This window comes from Aphelocoma coerulescens, chromosome 2 (genome assembly GCF_041296385.1).
Source record: "Aphelocoma coerulescens isolate FSJ_1873_10779 chromosome 2, UR_Acoe_1.0, whole genome shotgun sequence".
NCBI lineage: Eukaryota > Metazoa > Chordata > Aves > Passeriformes > Corvidae > Aphelocoma > Aphelocoma coerulescens.
Genome location: NC_091015.1, coordinates 124,207,357 through 124,224,527, shown reverse-complemented (window position 1 = coordinate 124,224,527; position 17,171 = coordinate 124,207,357). Strand labels below are relative to the sequence as shown.

Sequence of the window (17,171 nt, the reverse complement as noted above, 5' to 3'; positions counted from 1 at the left end):
CACGCACGCTTATCTTTAGCCACATAAATATATTCCACTTGGTTAAGTGGAACAATGCCTGTGCATTAAATTAAGTGTGTTGCTAAGTATTTCAGGATTAATTATATACTCAACCATAAACCAGGAACAGGGCTTCAAAGTTCATCAGAAACTACTCTCCTTTATTCTGCAGTATCGTAAGACAACATCCAATCTTGGTTAAAAATTACACGTCTAATTTTTTTTTTTTAAACGTGAAAATGGATTGAAATTGTTGTATTTCAGATGGTTATGCTTTCTGTTGATTGCCATGGCTCTGTTACAACAAAATTCATCCTTATTGTACACGTATCATTATTTTAATGGCAAGATCAATAGTGTGGTAATTGCTCTTCCGGTAAAAATTAAACTATAAAGTGCCCTCAGGCCAGGAAATCCTGTCTATTACAATTTATTTACTATAGGTCACCTAATGTATCATATTACTACATCTAAAATAAAAAATTGCAGGTAAAAATGCTGCTTGTTGATAAACACATCCGATTTGTAATAGGTACTTACTTTATGGGTATTCTGAACATGGTCACACAATATGAAAATTCTGACAAGTTTTTGCTGTTTCTTTTTCTTCCCTGCAAATAAAACTAGCTCCACATTTGGTTTTGATATAACACTTTAAAAAAATACAAACCAAAATATGTTGGAACTAAAATGATACTGCTAGCAGTGGGACAGAAAACATTAAGAGAGTTCATTGAGTTTAATGATTACTTAAACACTTTTGCAATATGTAGGATACTTCTCTTTACACATTTTCCTTACTGTATTAATGCTTGACAAGCAAAGACACAAAGCATTTAATACAGCAGTTATGGTTGTGTAATTTCTTCCATATGTTAACATACATAACGTGAAGCAATTTCAACTCTCTCAGACTTGGATCTTTTTAGTGAAACATTATCACCGATTAAGGCTTTCTCTGCAAGATAGAAAGAACTTGCTGACTCTGCAGCAGAACACAAACTTGGTATGTCAACAAGAAACAAAACTGTGTGTGCCTGTATGCACGATTTGTATTCTCCTCCTATTCTGATGGAGATACTCTAGACTCCACACTTATTTTTAGATATCATTAAACAATAAAAATGATACAGGATGAATGAACGCAAAATAGAGGATCTGGCAACATCTCATGATCACTACTGTGCTCACAGCAGATATCTTAATCTTCAAAGTCTAGACAACTGGCAAGTGGACAATAGAAACTACTCTCTGACTTACAAAGAAACCTGTATCGGCTACTGAGCCAAGAAGCACTTTAACTACGGCAATGCTTGTTTCTTACAGAGACCTGCAACTCCTAATGGCATGCAACCAAAGGGCCATATCTACCCTTCCTGAAAACTAGACTTGGGTACATCCATAATGAGCACAAAAACCCCACGCAGAATATTTTTAAGTTGCAAATGAAAATAACCTGGGAACACTGAGGGGTGGGATTTATTTTGAACTAACAGATCAAGCTAAGTTCCATGATGCCCTTTGTCAGTGCTACTTTGCCCCATGTCAACCAATGACTTGCCAATTCTTCTGTCAGCACTGGCATCCTTAAAACACTGTATTAAAATTCCCAAATGTTACCCAAACTGATGCTTGCAACACATGCTATCACAGCACATGGGACTGAGGTTCAAAACAGCAGCAATCAAAGATCCCATGATGCAGACTGATGTCTGAATCATAGAGCACTTTCCAAGGGATCTGTACTACTTATTGCATGCTTTCTAAACTCTCCTACAGCCTGAGGACATGTTCTTTCTGCTCAGAGCTCCCGGCATGTATTAATACAGCAGTCAAGGCCTGCCAAACATAAGGCTGAGTATCTTTGAATATCAAAAATGGCACAGCTTGACCTAAGTTCTTGAAACACTCCAAATCGGTTCAACTTTGATTCAGTTAAATGAAATTGGATACAATAACACTTTACTCTGCAACTTGATATCTGTGAATTTTTAGAGCCATAATATATTTTAAATCGATATGCTGCAAGTTTTATTGCCATAGTCTGCACACAAGAAATATGTTTACCATTTACAGTCCTCAGATGCAGAACTTTCACACTATTTATCATCATTTAAGTGAGACTGCTTTAAACCACTGTGGTATTCTAGAAGTCATTCATATATGGAAGTTACAATCTGTAGCAGTATGTCTTTAAGATTGGTATTTTTCTGCTTCTATGTTTATTTTATATACATACACATCTATACACATATACAAGCAGTATACCCTCCCCACACACACACTTTCAAAAAGGTTTAGAAGATGAAAAGTTACTTACTTTCTGTAAAGGTGATGTTAGGATGTTACAACAATCAGCAACATAGGAAAGAAAAGAAAACACTCATTAACCTTTCAACATAAAAATTGCTAATGCAATTTGATCATTTAAAAGACATTGGACATTTCAATGTTTCATAAATTCTGCCTCCCAAAATCACTATAAGCTGGTAGTATTCAGTGCATCCCTTCAAAATTGCTGTACATTATCAAATCAAACTTTGCACCCCCAACTCCCCCAGTCAAAAATATCGCCAACATTTTGTGACTCTGGGCTCCCTCTACTGGTCACACAGCCCGTGTTACCTTAAATCGAAATGCCAGACTCGGCACACACCAATCTCTGCTAAAACATGTAGGAGAAGTACAGACTTCAGTTACTTCCTCCTCTGCCACCCTCCCCAAAAACCTATAAAAAACTTGTAAAAACATCAGTAAAAGCGCTACTTATTTTTATGTTGTTGACTTCTCAAACACATGGTTCTGTCAGAAAAACACAGAAAACTTCTACGGTTATACATATATAGTTCTAATGGTCTTTGCTAGACTGCCTGCCAAGAGACAAAAATTATGATCTTGGCAAAAAAAAGATGCCTTTTATATGGAAAACAAATTGACTAAAGCTGCCTTGTCCAGGCAATAGTGTGGCAGACAGTGGAAGTTCCCTGACACTGCAGACGAGGCACCTTGGGTCCTGCAGCAGGCAGCATTTCAGCCACTCAGCCCCACTGTACGTGGTGTAACTCCCTCCTCTTCCTGACATGTTCCCAAATCTAATGATGACTGCTGTAAGAAGAGCACCTAGGTGTCGTAAATTTGGTCAGTACTTATTTGTTTGAAATAATCTGCTCTTTTTACATGCATCCATAAATAGTCACAAGGGAGCAACAATTTTTACTCACTGCTAGAAACAAAGTAAAACCAAAAGGCTTAAGAACTAATTTCTCGGCATGATTTGAAGTCACACAGAAGACAATATGTTCATAATGCATGTAAGTTACATAATTTCAGAGTGATAACAGATAAAGAAAATAAAACTTATCAGGGAAGGCTGCAGAAAATCCATTTGTGTATTACGTAAAGGGAAAAATAAAAGAAGGCATAATTGTAATTTTCCACAAATACGTAAAAGGCTGTTGAAGTCAATGGAGATTAATGTTCTTCATGGCCACTGGGGGAAGAAAAAGAAAGTTCATGGATAGCCTAAAAGTGTGAATGTAGCTGCTGATGTTTTAACCAACATCAGAACAGAGCAGGGGAGTTTATAAAATGACCTTCATCAGAAGATCATACAGACAGCAGTCCTGGCTGATACATAGACTGGAACCTGTCCCAGTGTTTGTATTGAATGATCTCTTGAGCATCCATCCAGCAATGAAATCTGTGATCCTTTATCTCTTCAATAAATCAAAAATTTGGTTAGGGCTGAGGTTAATCATGCACCCTAAGTATACTTGTTCCAACATATACAGCAGCTAGAAACGCTGGAAAATTGACTCAATGTCTAGATGTGCATTGTTTGCTGAAGTGTTCCACACAGCACTGCATGCCCAGTGTGGGGAAGCCCTCTGGCTTCTCTTAAAAGCTTTCCCACAATCTCCAAGGAGTCCTGCTGTCAGGTGTCAGCAAAATGTCCCAACCTGCCTCACAAGACTGTAGCTGTGACCTAGCTCAGGAGTGACACAGAAAACCACCAGGAACCTAAGCAGCTATACCAAGACAAGAAGATAGCTATGCTATTTATGAAGATGACAGGCAAACTGCTGCTGACCAGTCGAGAGCTGCTCTCCTCCCACAGCCAGGCTTGACTGAGCTGGCAGTGCTGCAGCAGCAGTTAGTGCTGGGGCCAAGGCAAATTCTTCCAGCCTGGGCTCAGGAGGAACAACCAGGAGAGGTCCAGTGAATTGAAGACTGAATAAAAGACTCAGACGTTTCACTATATTCTAATGGCACAGGCACAGGATCCTTCCCTTGGCACAGAGGGAAGCAGAGAGCACAGGCAAATAGTGGAAAATAAAGCTGGCGAGTGCAAGATTTCCTGCCAATCACCTACAACTTTTTCAGCAAAAAACGCTACAAGTTAGTCTAAACAAACCAACCAGAAGACCCTGGCTGGACATCACTTGCCCACCAAAGCTGCTTTATCACTCTCCTCAGCTGGGCTGTGGAGAGAAAATATAAGGAAAGGCTCATGAAGTAAGGACAGGGAAGATCACTCAGCAATAATCATCATGGGCAAAACAGACTCGACTTGGGGAAATGAGAATTGAATTTATTACCAATCAAATCACAGTAGAAAAAAGAGAAATAAAACCCAACCTTAAAACACCTTCCTTCCCTCCACCCTTCCCTCCTTCCTGGGCTTAATTTCACTCAAGGTTTTCTCTACCTCCTCCCCAGCAGCAAAGGGGAACAGGGAATGGGAGTTGTGGTCAGTTCATCACACATTGTCTCTGCTGCTCACCCCTTTAGGGTGGGGACCCCTCACGCTCTCCCCCTGCTCCAGGGTGGGTTCCTTCCAGAGGGTGCAGTCCTTCAGGACCATGGTCTTCACCACGGGCTGCATGGGAATCTCTCCTCCAGCATCTGGAGCACCTCCTCTTCCTCTTTCTTCACTGACCCTGGTGTCTGCAGAGCTGTTGCTCTCACATATTCTCACTCCTCGCTGCAGCAGTAGTTGCTATTGTGCAGGGATTTTTCTCCCTCCTTAGCTCCGTTACCCCAGAGGCACCACCATCATTGCTGATGGGCTCAGCCTCAGCCAGCAGTGGGCCTGTTTTGGAGCCAGCTGGCATTGGCCCCATTGGACATGAGGGAAGCTTCTCACAGAAGCCACCCCTGTAGCCCCCCACTATCAAAACCTGGCCATGAAAACCCAAAACACAGGAAGACTGCAAGTGGTATATTTGCTTTCTCAGCCAATGTTATATACAGACCACATATTCCAGGTACAGTTGCACTCAGACATCTTTATTTCAGTAGCAAAATCATAAGACTAAACATGGAAATCCAAATTAAACCAATTTAAATTATCAAACAGAAAACTTGATTTGAACTATCAATTAAAATCTTGCTTTTGATTTTTTCCATTTATTTTCCTACTCCTAGGTTAATTTGTTCATTGCTTGAAATTATTAAATACCACAATCAGCCAATAAATAGAGCTTTAATGTAACCTCACTTTTTGTTTATTCACACTACAAATGTAGTCATCAATTATCTAACTTATTGTACAGAAATTAATCTGTGCGTATTTTCTGATGTTAAAATAGCAATGACACCATATTTACTAAATCATTACAAGTGTACTTATTTCTGTAAAATAATTTCTGGAAAGAACCTTGATTTGATTAAGATATTGACTCTTAAATGCTGAACGAAAATACACTAGATGTGTGGGATATAAAAGGAAAAAAGGAGAAACTTTCCAAAATATCACATATCCAATGTGATTTATTAAACAATAAAACCATCTCTTAATATGTGGGTAGTAGGTAGCTAGGGAACCATCTACTATTTTTATATATACAGTCTAGTGAAACTGTAGAGCTGGAAGATCTCAGCCTCTCTCACAAAGTTCTTATTCATAAATTGGTGCAATAAAAAAAACATTTTTCTTTTGGAGCTTCCATTTGGCTTTTTAATTTTAAAGGGACTACTAATGAGAACTACAGAAAATACTCAATATGAATAGTCGACGTGACTGTCAAAACTATTTATGTTCTGAAGACTTAATCATTTAAATAATAAAGTCATAATAAATAAAGTCTTAAGCCTTAAGTTATTTGCTTAAGTTTTATAGGAATTGAAGTATGTACAGGTTGAATACTATTTACACAGTCTCAATAAATCATACTTAAATTTTATTGCTTACATAAGCTCTCCCACTTGAATCTTTAAATGCATTTTAAAGGATTAAAAGACAATTCTTAAATACATTTTTTAAAGTTTATTTTCAATCATTTTTATCTACATTAACCAGAATTAACATCAGTTTTGTTCTCATTTGGGCAGCACCCTGAAGAAAATTTTTACATCTCTGGTCCTACTTATGCTTCACACATGGTACCTGACTTTCAGCCTTCCAATACCACCAACTACTATTCTTGGGCAGAGCAAATAAGCCAGGCTATCAGGCAACAAGAGAGAGTAGTGCAGTTAATTTGTCTGTAGTCTCACAGACTGCAAATAACTACCATAAGATGCTAGGGGAAAAGATCCATTATTGGTACTACTGACACTGCTTCATACTCAACTCTCATACAAATTTCTTGTTTTTTAAAAACAGGTGGAGATAGAAGCCTGGTTATTGGTAGCATGATGGAAAAAACAAGGACCAGTACAGACACGTACACAGATGTAACACATCTGTCAGAGATACCCAAGGTCTATCTCACAAACTAGCAGAACTTAGCTATCAGTTTTCACTGAAGTTAACCGAAGTACTGAACCCCAAATATCTAAACCAGAAGAACCTAGTAATGAACTTGAACCCTGCCCTTTGCAGCTTTGAGGGAGTTACAAGCAGCTGGAATCACAGTTGACTAAAGTGATATGTGACCAAGAAACTGAACCTTATCAATGTCCTTCAAATATGAAATAATCTGCAGCAATAATATATAAAAACTCAACCTGGATCCTAAATTCAAGCTAGGTATTATAAAAAAATAATCTTTGTGCATTCTCAGCAGGTAATCTCATTTACAAACTCACCTGAGTCTAGTTTTACATTCTGAATTAACCAAAACTCAAATTAGGGAAGGGGTCAGAAGTGAAGCTGCTCTCACAGAACAGGGTTCCTCGCTCTATTACCAAACCGCCTTTGAAGCATTAAGCAACACCGTCTCTCCTTAGAAGAGAGACATACAAATATTATTCAAGTCTTCTGTGAAGAATATACATAATAAACAAATACTGGAGCTTATGTCACTACCCTTAAGACCTATTTCTACTAATCCTCGGATCCTCTTGCATGAAGCAATCTCCCTCTGGGCCTTTTGTACATCTAGATACAGTCACTGTGTGCAGTAATTACAGGGCATTAACACATACAATAAAGCACAAATGTAATAAACCTCTAGACATACATCACCATGTCAGAACTAAGGTGGACAAGTGAATGAAACTGCTAGCTGAAGGCATACAGGACAAAAAGAGAGAGTATGCTGGTAAGAAAATGTGGGGGGTTTTTTTAAGAGTTGGCCAGACTGGCTGCATTCACCCATAGCCAGTTACAAGTGACTGACCACACAATCAAAGATGTTTCTTGGAAAGCAAAGCTTTCATGCATGGCTACACATAAATTTTTATTCTAATTTCCTCTCAGTAGCTAAGAGTTTGTCTTACTTTTCCAAATGATGGCACAGACTTAGGCATATTTTTCACCTTTTAGCTGTATTGCAGCACTATTGTATACCTGATGTCTCTTCTTTTCCTCAGGGGTAAAGATTACTGAAAACACATCTGATCCTGCCCTCTGCTCTGTGCAATGGCCTTTCATAGACATTTCAATCAAGTTTGGCATTTCCACCCTTACCTTTTGAGTGCTCTCTGGTCTGAGGCCAAGGTAGATGAAGTTCTGATACTGTACAACGTGGGTAATGAATCTTTTTACTGTCTAGAGCAAAGTCTATTTTATCTCATGGTGCTGGCAGCCTGAGAAAACTTCTGATGGTGTCAAACCTGGTGACAATAGCCACATTAATGTTTCAGAAGAAAACAGCAAATGGAGTTCATCCATGCTGAAAGTGGAGCTTTATTACAACTCTTCTAAAACAATAAAATGAAAAGCCCTGTGAACAAAAGTTCACTGAAAATCTCAGTACTCCTTAAGTCAGCCAGGTTTTTTCCTTTTTTTTTTTAACCATTTTCCGTCACAAGAAAGCCTTTATTTATAAAAGTTCCAGAACCTGTGTAAAATTTAAGCGTTCCTGAACAGAATTTTACAGAGCTACTGTTAGAAATTTTCCCCCGAAAATATTTATAATGTATCTGAAAACAAGATGCTGTCAGTATAGCAGGTAAATTTGAGAAGAGAAAATAAAAAGCACACAAACCCATCGTACCAATGCCACATTATATATTACAGACTGAAAGGTATTAACAATTTTCCTGAAATTCAAATACCCCATGCTGTTATTTTTGCTGATTATCTTTTGCCAGTCATGCCTCTGAGTAGGTCTCCTTGAATACTCTGTTCTGTAAAGTATGTTTGAAACTCCACGACACCTCTTTAAATGATATTCACATATGGCAACAAGCATTCCTCAGCCAGAGAGGAAATGAGAATACAAGTTTTATGGAGAAATGTTTACACTTCTCTGTGCTCCCTAACACCTGGGAAAACCGCAGGTTTTTCTTCTTTGTGAAGAAAAGTCTTAAGGAAAGGATATATGTAAATGCATCTCTGCACTTTGAATCCTTACCATTTCATTAGATGTAGTACAAGATACAAGAATAATACAAGAAATACAAATAATACAAGAAAAAGAGCAATGCTAACAAAAAAGGGCACTTTGAACACGTTGAAAGACACAGGCAAATAATAAAGAGCACCTTTTGGAATCATCCTGAAAGAAAAATGTTTCAGAAAGGAAATCATGCCAAAAGAACAAGAAATCAGCATGCGTCAGAGAGAGTCATGACAGCTAAGGTGTCTCCTGGACTGAAAACACCCTCCTCATTCAACACCACTTAAAAGAAACCATTTGATTTTTTTTTGTGTAACAAATTCTTATACTGGTTAAATAACACAGTTCTGTCTGACGGCTACTTCCTATTCAAAAATGTACTTTTTTGTACCTTTCTCTTTTAATAAAACATTTCCTTTTAATAGTTTTAACTGATTTCATTAAAAAGCAGTAGTACATTTTTCATTTTCTACTCCAATATCAATAATCACCATGAAGGACAAAACCATAAATAAAGGAAAAAAATGAATTCCTGCCACATTAAAGGAATTCTGGAGTAGAGGTTAAAAAATGGCTTTCTTAACGAAACCATGGTTTTTATATATACGATGTCTTATTTTAGTATCAGATTTCACAGACCCTTGTGGGCTTTAAATACATATGTTTAGAAAAATGAAGTAATGACTGTGCTACATTCAAAAATGTACTAAACCCAAGAAAAACATTGCCACAAAATGTGCAGTGTATAAAATGAAAAAAACCACCCCACCCTTCCAAATATTCTTGGCTTCATGGTGGGTGAAGCTTACTCCTCAAGGAAAAAAAAATAGTTAAGGTGGAAAGTAAAGTGACTATGCTGAACAAGACATAGTCAATAATCACTGAATGCCTTTTGGCCTCTAAAACTTAATCACCCTACACAAGGGACCTGTATGAAGTTATCCCAAGTTCTCTTGTTTAATTTGGCTTTTTAATTGGCCAGTCCCACAACTTTCCCTGTAGTATTTTAAGAATATCTTTGTGTGTGTGTGTTAATGTGTTATTGATATACAACGGGTTAGTCAAATGCAAAATAAAAAATACACACCAACCTACCCCACCCACCCCACCCCCCCAAAAAAAAAAAAAAAGTTACAGCTATTTTTAAGAACATTCAGCTCCACCAAGTTTCATGCACTCATATAATTTATTCTGGTAGGAACATCCAGAAGTTACCTAGTCCAACCTTCTGCTCAAAGCAGGGCCACTTCAATCTCAGCCTTGTCCACTCAAGATTTGTTCAATCTCCAAGAATGGAGACCTCACAGCCTCCCTGGACAACCTTCCTCCTGTGCTTAACTGCTCGAACTGGGAAGGCATTTTTCTTAGTATCAAATCAAAGTTTTCATGTCCCAGTTTGTGTCTGATGCCTCTCATTCTTTGCTTCTCATGCTGTCACTATGCAACCTCCAAGAAAAGCCTGGCTCTGTCTTCCCTACACACTCCCATTAGTTAGCAGTGGAGTGCCACGGGATCCCCCTGAGCCTTCCCTTCTGTTGTGTGAACAAGTCCAGCTCTCAGCCTTTCCTCATATACCATATGCTCCAGCCTCCAGCCATCTTGGTGAACCTTCAATGGACTCACTCTGATGTATCAACCTCTTTCCTGGAAGAATGGGCCCAAAACTGAACATGGTTCTCCAAACAAGGTCTCACAAGTGCTGAACAGAGGGGATGGATCAGTTCACTTTGCCTGCTGACCACACTCCTGCCAACACAACCCGACATGAGCTTGCCCATCTTTGCTGCAAGGGCACATTGATGGACTAATAGCTGCCTTGTTAACCACCACACTCCCACGTAATTTTCTGCAAAGCTGATTCGTGCCCTGTTAGCCCCCAGCCTATACCACCAGATGGATTACTGTGTTCCAGATGAAGAAGTTTGCTCTTGCCTGTGTGGAATTTCACGAGGATCCTGTTAGCACAGTTCTCTGCTGTCTAGATCCCTCTGAACAACAGCCCAGTCTTCAGTGTACCAATTGCTTCCTCTAAACCTGCTGAATTGTGCACTCTGTCCCAGATTCTACGTGTTTAACAGCAACGCTACCTGTAACAGCCTTAGTATCAATGTCTGAGCAACGCCACCTAGTAACTGGTCACCAACTGGAGGTAGCACCTTCGATCAAAACACTTTGGGGCCTGCAGTCAAAGCAAATTCCCATCTACCTTACTGTCAGCTCTTTGAGCTCCTATGTCATCAATTTGCTGTGAAGACACTATGGGAAATGATGCCAAACGTCTGGCTAGAGCTGAGGTAGAAGATATCCACTGCTGTCCTCTCATGCACAGAACCAGTCATCTGAACATAGAAGGTAAAGAGGCTGGCCAGGCATGATTTGCCTCTTCTCGCTCATATTGGCTTTCTGCCACATTTGCTAAACTTTTTGTGCATTATAATGAGCCATTCTCATTCACCAAGGAAGATAAAACAGCTTTCCTGGATCCTTTTGTCCATAGTTTGATGATTAACCATGGCCAAAGCAGTCATCGACCTTCATACATTCAATCAGTCCTTCCTTGTTCACATGTAAGGAGTCCAGGACAGCACATCACCTGCATCAAGAAATTGACTTTCAGGAATGGCCTGGCTCGCTTGCATCCCACACAACTGCTATGGTCTGAAATAATTGCAAGGTACCCAGCAGTTACTTTAAGGCCTCATCTACTTCTTGGCCAGATGGTCTGCAGCAGATGCTCACCACAGCATTATTTGTGTTGCTCTGCCTGAGGCTCAGTGCTCATTCCAGGGCAAGGCACTGTGCACTGACACCCCTCCTTTGCAAGCACTGCCCCTCTTTGTCAGCCTGCATCCCTCTATCTATCCAGAGTAGCACCCTATTGTGTGCATTACCTCCCCATGTTTGTAACCCTAAGGCGTTCTGAAAGTGTGCAGAGACTGCATAAAGAAAACACAAGGTTTCTCCAATTATGTTTATCATCAGACACCTCCACAATGATCCCCATGCCTTTACTTCTCTTCAAATTCCAGCAACCTGCACATCAAGAAGCTGCTTCAAAGCCCTATAGAAGAGATGACTCAGATTGTGTCAGCAAAGATACCTTTGCCACACTCCATCTCATGAATCCTGTCCCTATTCAGTAGTTCTTATTCCTCAAACGGGGTGCTATGGCTTTGTCTGTGACACCAGTCATGCAGCCAGACTTGGACTTGATGGATGTGTCCTCTGCCACCTGAGCATTTCCACCTCACTGGCAGGATTGAGAAAAACACCACTTAGGTATTTGTGATCTTCACCCTTGCCACCAGTCAGCGAAGTCACTTTTAACACACTTGGGTTCACCCCAGTAGTATCATGGGTGAACACCAAGGGATGAAGTCTGAGGGCTTCAATGCCCATTGGCAACATCTGTGATTCAAGTACCCAACAAGAAGTAAACCTCCAGCTATATCAAGTCCACCAGGCTGGAAGACGGGTGATGTCTCTGTCATGATGATGATCTCAAACAACTGTCACTCATTTTCCTCTTCATGTACACAGTGTGGCTGGGCCTCAGCTGGCTCTGATTGTCTCCTCTGACAATCCTACTCACCTCCCTCCAGTGCATTACACCTATCCTCTGTAGGCAGAGAAGCTTTCTTCTATTGCCAGAAGTCATTTCCATCTTCCCAATTTTAGGAGTCTCTATCCACAGTGATCTTATGACTACTACATAGGTAGTCCACAACCAGTAAGTAGCCAACAAAAGCTGTCTGTCAGAACTGAGTCAAATGCCTCCAATAGCCCTGACATGCTGCAGCATACCACCAAAGTTCCCAGAAACAGAAGCTCCCAGAAGATTTTCCCGGAAGCTTCCTCAAGAAGCCTGGAAACTGCTGCAACTGCTCATTCTCTGCTTAGCTGCCTCTGCTGGAGATCTGCAACAAAGTGACAAAATATACTGCAAAAGAACAACAGGACGTCTGAGCTGCTGCACCACCCACAGAGGAAGCCCATGCAGCATCTGACAGTGGCTTCATTAACTCTGTTGCACAAAGAAAAGGGGGAAAAAAAGAAGAACAAAGTGTTGCCAGAAAACCACTGTGAGGCAGGCCTAGTTCAGAAGACTGAGAAGGATTCCTACTTTATCATGCTATACCAGGACCATAACCCTGATGCAGGTCACAGCTTCCACCCATATTCCTCCCCTGATTGGTAAGAAGAATTTCCAGCCTTTCTTATCATCCACAGCAGGAACTCCTGTTACCACAGCTGTAATGGTTACAAGACACCACCCTGCAGTTATGCCAGCAAAAGTGCATTTCTGTACCTTTTTGTAAGGCTATGGAGCAGTTGCTGCTTTCACCAGCGAGGTTTGCACCAGGACAAATACAGGACTCATGTCACTTTCTACCAGCTCTACCACTCAAAAAAGGCAGCTTGAGCGGCTTCCCTCTAAGGCAGACCACGTGTTCCTGTCTCCATGACACGTTCTCCCCCCACACCCCTTTTTTCTTTATTTAAAACTTGGTTATTTCCCCAAACAGCCATGTGGACTCTTGTGCCAGCATACAGGGAGGTGGGCAGACCAGAATAGAAAAAGCAGCTTGGACGGAGCAGGATTATTCTTTCGGCTACAATATTGGTTTACAGTAACTGGAGAAGGATGGCCTCAGACTGACACAACTGATTCCCATTTCAGACTCCTCAGAGCAAGGCCTGTATTTCACCTTTTGTCAGCTAACGCACCACGCTCCCTCCAGCGCTCCCGACCCTACGTGCCAGATGCAGCTGGCTCGCCTCAGCCGTAACCCCTTGGGTTGCTGCATCTGGCGCCAGAGGACGCAGAGGAGGGGAGAGGCGCGGGTACCACCCTGCTGAGGGAAAGAAGAATTACCAAGCTGGATGGAGCCCCACACACCCACACCTTCCACCACTGGAGCCTTCTGTCATGTTCCTGGCTCCCTCACATGATTTTGACGCAATTTCCCAGCCGCTGCCATTAAAACCAGTTGCAACTAAATTTATAAAACTGAAAGATGCGCCTATGAACATACATCTCCTTCTACCTTGCCCCAGTAATGAAAACAAAACACAAAAGGCAAAACACAACATGCTGTTAAGACCTATCAGAATTAAATTCTAAAAGGCATGTGATGTATGTCAGAGAAAAGGCTTAAATTATGGCGAGATTTAACCATTTAAGGAAATAATAAAAGAGTACTGCCAAGCAAAGTACTATATAGAGAACTTTACTAAGTACTACACAGTTTAAAACTATTCTTTATATTTTATGAGAATTATGGATTTATTTTTTCATATCACAAATCTCGAAATCTTTAATCTCTTAGTGAATGTTGAGCTACCAGGCTGTAATATGCCATTACTTTATTAAACAATATTTCTTCCTGACAGAAACAACAGCGTGAAAGTAAATAGCTATGCTGAATTTAAACTGATTATTTTTCTTTTTTACTATCAAAAACCTACTCAGTTATCCCATCTAAACTGGCTCAGTAACTTTGCCCCTTCTTAAAAACTGATGCATGCCAACATGCTGGCCTGCCAGAGTTTGCTATGCCATTTCAGCCACACCACCCACCCACCCACTTAAGTAATCAGTCCAAATCAGTAAGAAAGTTCTTAATGCTTATTACAATTTCTTTGGAAATTTTTACCTGGAAATAATGTACCTATTCATTGAATGGCACTGCTGAAACCAAAGCTGAGTTATTTTAATATAGGGATTTTACCACTTTTACTTGATGGAAAGTAATTTCCAGGGTCTTGGTTACCACATACAAGCTTCTTTCTGTCAGTTAAAATTTTAAACTTTGCTGCTAACAGCATTCAGCTACAGATTCCTCAACCACAGTGAACTTGCTTCGACTTGCTTCCTTTTCATTATTTTTTTCTCTCATTTTCTTTTCTGTCTCCTTTTCTCCAGTTCTTTCCCTTATCTTTCTCTTCTCAATCTTCTCTTTATTTCTCTTCCTCTTTTTTTCTCTCCTTTTCTCTCTCTCACTGCATGTCTCTTTTTCTTTCCCCTTTAATTTCTCTCTTCTTTTCATCTTTTCTCCCTCCTCTGTTCTCCTCTTCTTCTTCTATGTTCCCTGTTTTCTTTTTTCTTACTTTTCATTGTTTTCTCTTTTCCTGTATTTTTTTCCTAGCCCTTTCTTCCTTTCCTCTATTCTTTTCATTCTTTCATCTTTTCTTCCTTATTTTCTCTCTTCTCAGTTTTTTTTCTTCTTTTTTACTTCTCTCTTCCTTCTCCTTTACTTTTTTCCTTCTATCTTTATTCTTCTCCTTTCTTTTCTCTTTACCTTATTTGTTCTGCTCTTTTTCTCCCTTGTTTTTCCTTTCTTTCCTCTAGTGCTGGGTTTGCCTTGGCTAGCAGCCAAATGCCCACCCAGCCTTTCCCTCCCCCTCCCCAACAGGAAACAGGGAAAAGAGGGGATGAAAAACTTGTTAAGATTGCTTACAAGTTACAGCAAGAGACAAAACAGAGTCGACTTGATGAAAATATATTTATTGCCAATTTAAAAAGATTTGGGTAGAGAGAAATAAAGAAAAAAAAAAAAAATTAAAACAACAGCTTTCCCCTTCCAGGGTCAATTTTTCTCTTTCATTCCCAGTTCCTCCACATTTCCCACACTGAGGGGTGCTGAAGCATGGGGTTTACGGTCAGTCCACAACTGCTCCTCTCTGCCACTGCTTCCTCCTCACAGTTTTTGTCTGCTGCAGCCTGCTCTCTCTGTGGGCAACATCTCCTTCAGGAAATATCCAAATGTCCCAGCGTGGTGTCCTCCACTGGCTGCAGTGCAGATATCTGCTCTGCTGCGGCCCTCCACAGCCCGCAAGGGATCCTCTGCTGTGGTGCCCAGAGCGCCTCCTTCCCTCCTCCTTCTTCTCTGGCCTTGGTGTTCATACCACTGTTCCACACTCTCTTTCCACTCTCCTCTTCTGCCTGAGTGCTGGTTTTGCATTTTCTTGAATATGTTACTCCAGAGGCACCACTATCTCAGCCACAAGGCTGTGTCTGGCCCTGCAGCCCCACACTGCCAGAGCATTGTCATGAACACATCCTCATTGTCTGTTTTCTTTTATTTCCCTTTCCTCTCTCTTTTATCCTTCTACTTTTCTATCTTCTGTCTTTGCTTCCTATCTCTTCTCTCTTCCTTATTCTTCTCCCAGTGTCTTCTCTCTTTCTCTCCTGCCCTCCCCACCTTCATCCTACAACTTCCTATTCTGATAAAAGAATCATATTTCTTTTAAAGCAGTATAAAATGATACTAAACCTTTTTATGAAGCAAGAACAACTGAAATCCGTAAATTTAATTTTAGTTTTGTCCATTTCTGTTCAAAACCAAAGAAAGTGCACCATATCTTATTCCTTGTCATTCACCAAAGTTCAGGAAAATCTCCACAGTTTCTTTGTTCCTCCTCTCCAGTTTTCAATTAGGACATAACTTCTAACTGAAGGAATTCAGAATTTTGAAACTAAACATCAAATTCTGGCACAATTATGAAGAAGCCACATGCTTATTTTTAACATCCAAAACATTGCAACCAATCCAAAAAGAGAATGCTAGGACATAAAAAACCAATCTATTTCTACATCTTCAATTCACATTCAATTGAAGAAAAATAAATTCTACCGTCTGTTGTATAATGCGAGAGAATGAATGAATAAAAAGAATCATTCCTTTCCTTACAGAAGACTTTTCTCATTATTCTTGTACTTAAACAGTCTTTCAGAACTTGAGAATGTTTTAGTCAATCACCAAAACAGGCAGAAAAATCAAACTGATACAAAGAATAAGGAAGCTGGGAGTAATCACAAATAAAATTAGATCTGAAGCAAATTACTGTTTTCTAGTAATACTTATTCCTAGAAAAACAGTTGTACAAGCAAGACCATACTTTCACCCTAAATATTAAAATAAATGTAACTACTACATCTTTGCTGACTAATACATGCCAATTATGTGTGTAAAATATTTTTGTTAAGAGCCCTTGCCCTTGCCTGTAAGAAAAGCCTGAAAATAAATACAGAATGGGCAATCAGAGTACACCCTGTACCTTTAAAAATACAGCAACGTATGATTTATTGTATTGTGTCAAATTAAAATATTTGCATTGATGTGAAATGTTTAAGTTATACTTGCTGTACGTAAGGGAGTTTAACTTGGCAAAACAGCACAGTAAAACTTTTTTTCCTTCCCTCAAAGGATCAAGCAGATACTTTTATTTTTGTGTTTAACTTACTCCAGCTGTTGCAAATTAGTCTATTAGCAGATCTCCTTTTTCTTCTTTGACTTAAGACAGCTCCTTAAGTCTAGAACTGGGAAACTTAAGTTTCTATTTAACTTATAATTAGAAGTCAATCTAATTTCAAAATGTCACATACAATGTTTTCAAATTATACAAAAGAAACCATCAAATATTTTGTGAAAATACAGC

At 39.7% G+C, this 17,171-nt stretch overlaps 1 protein-coding gene across 1 annotated transcript in view; it reads right to left on the bottom strand.

The window, feature by feature from the left end:
- ASXL3 (ASXL transcriptional regulator 3) overlaps window positions 1-17,171 on the bottom strand; it is a 120,760-nt gene that overhangs the window by 70,796 nt on the left and 32,793 nt on the right. The window lies entirely within an intron of this gene.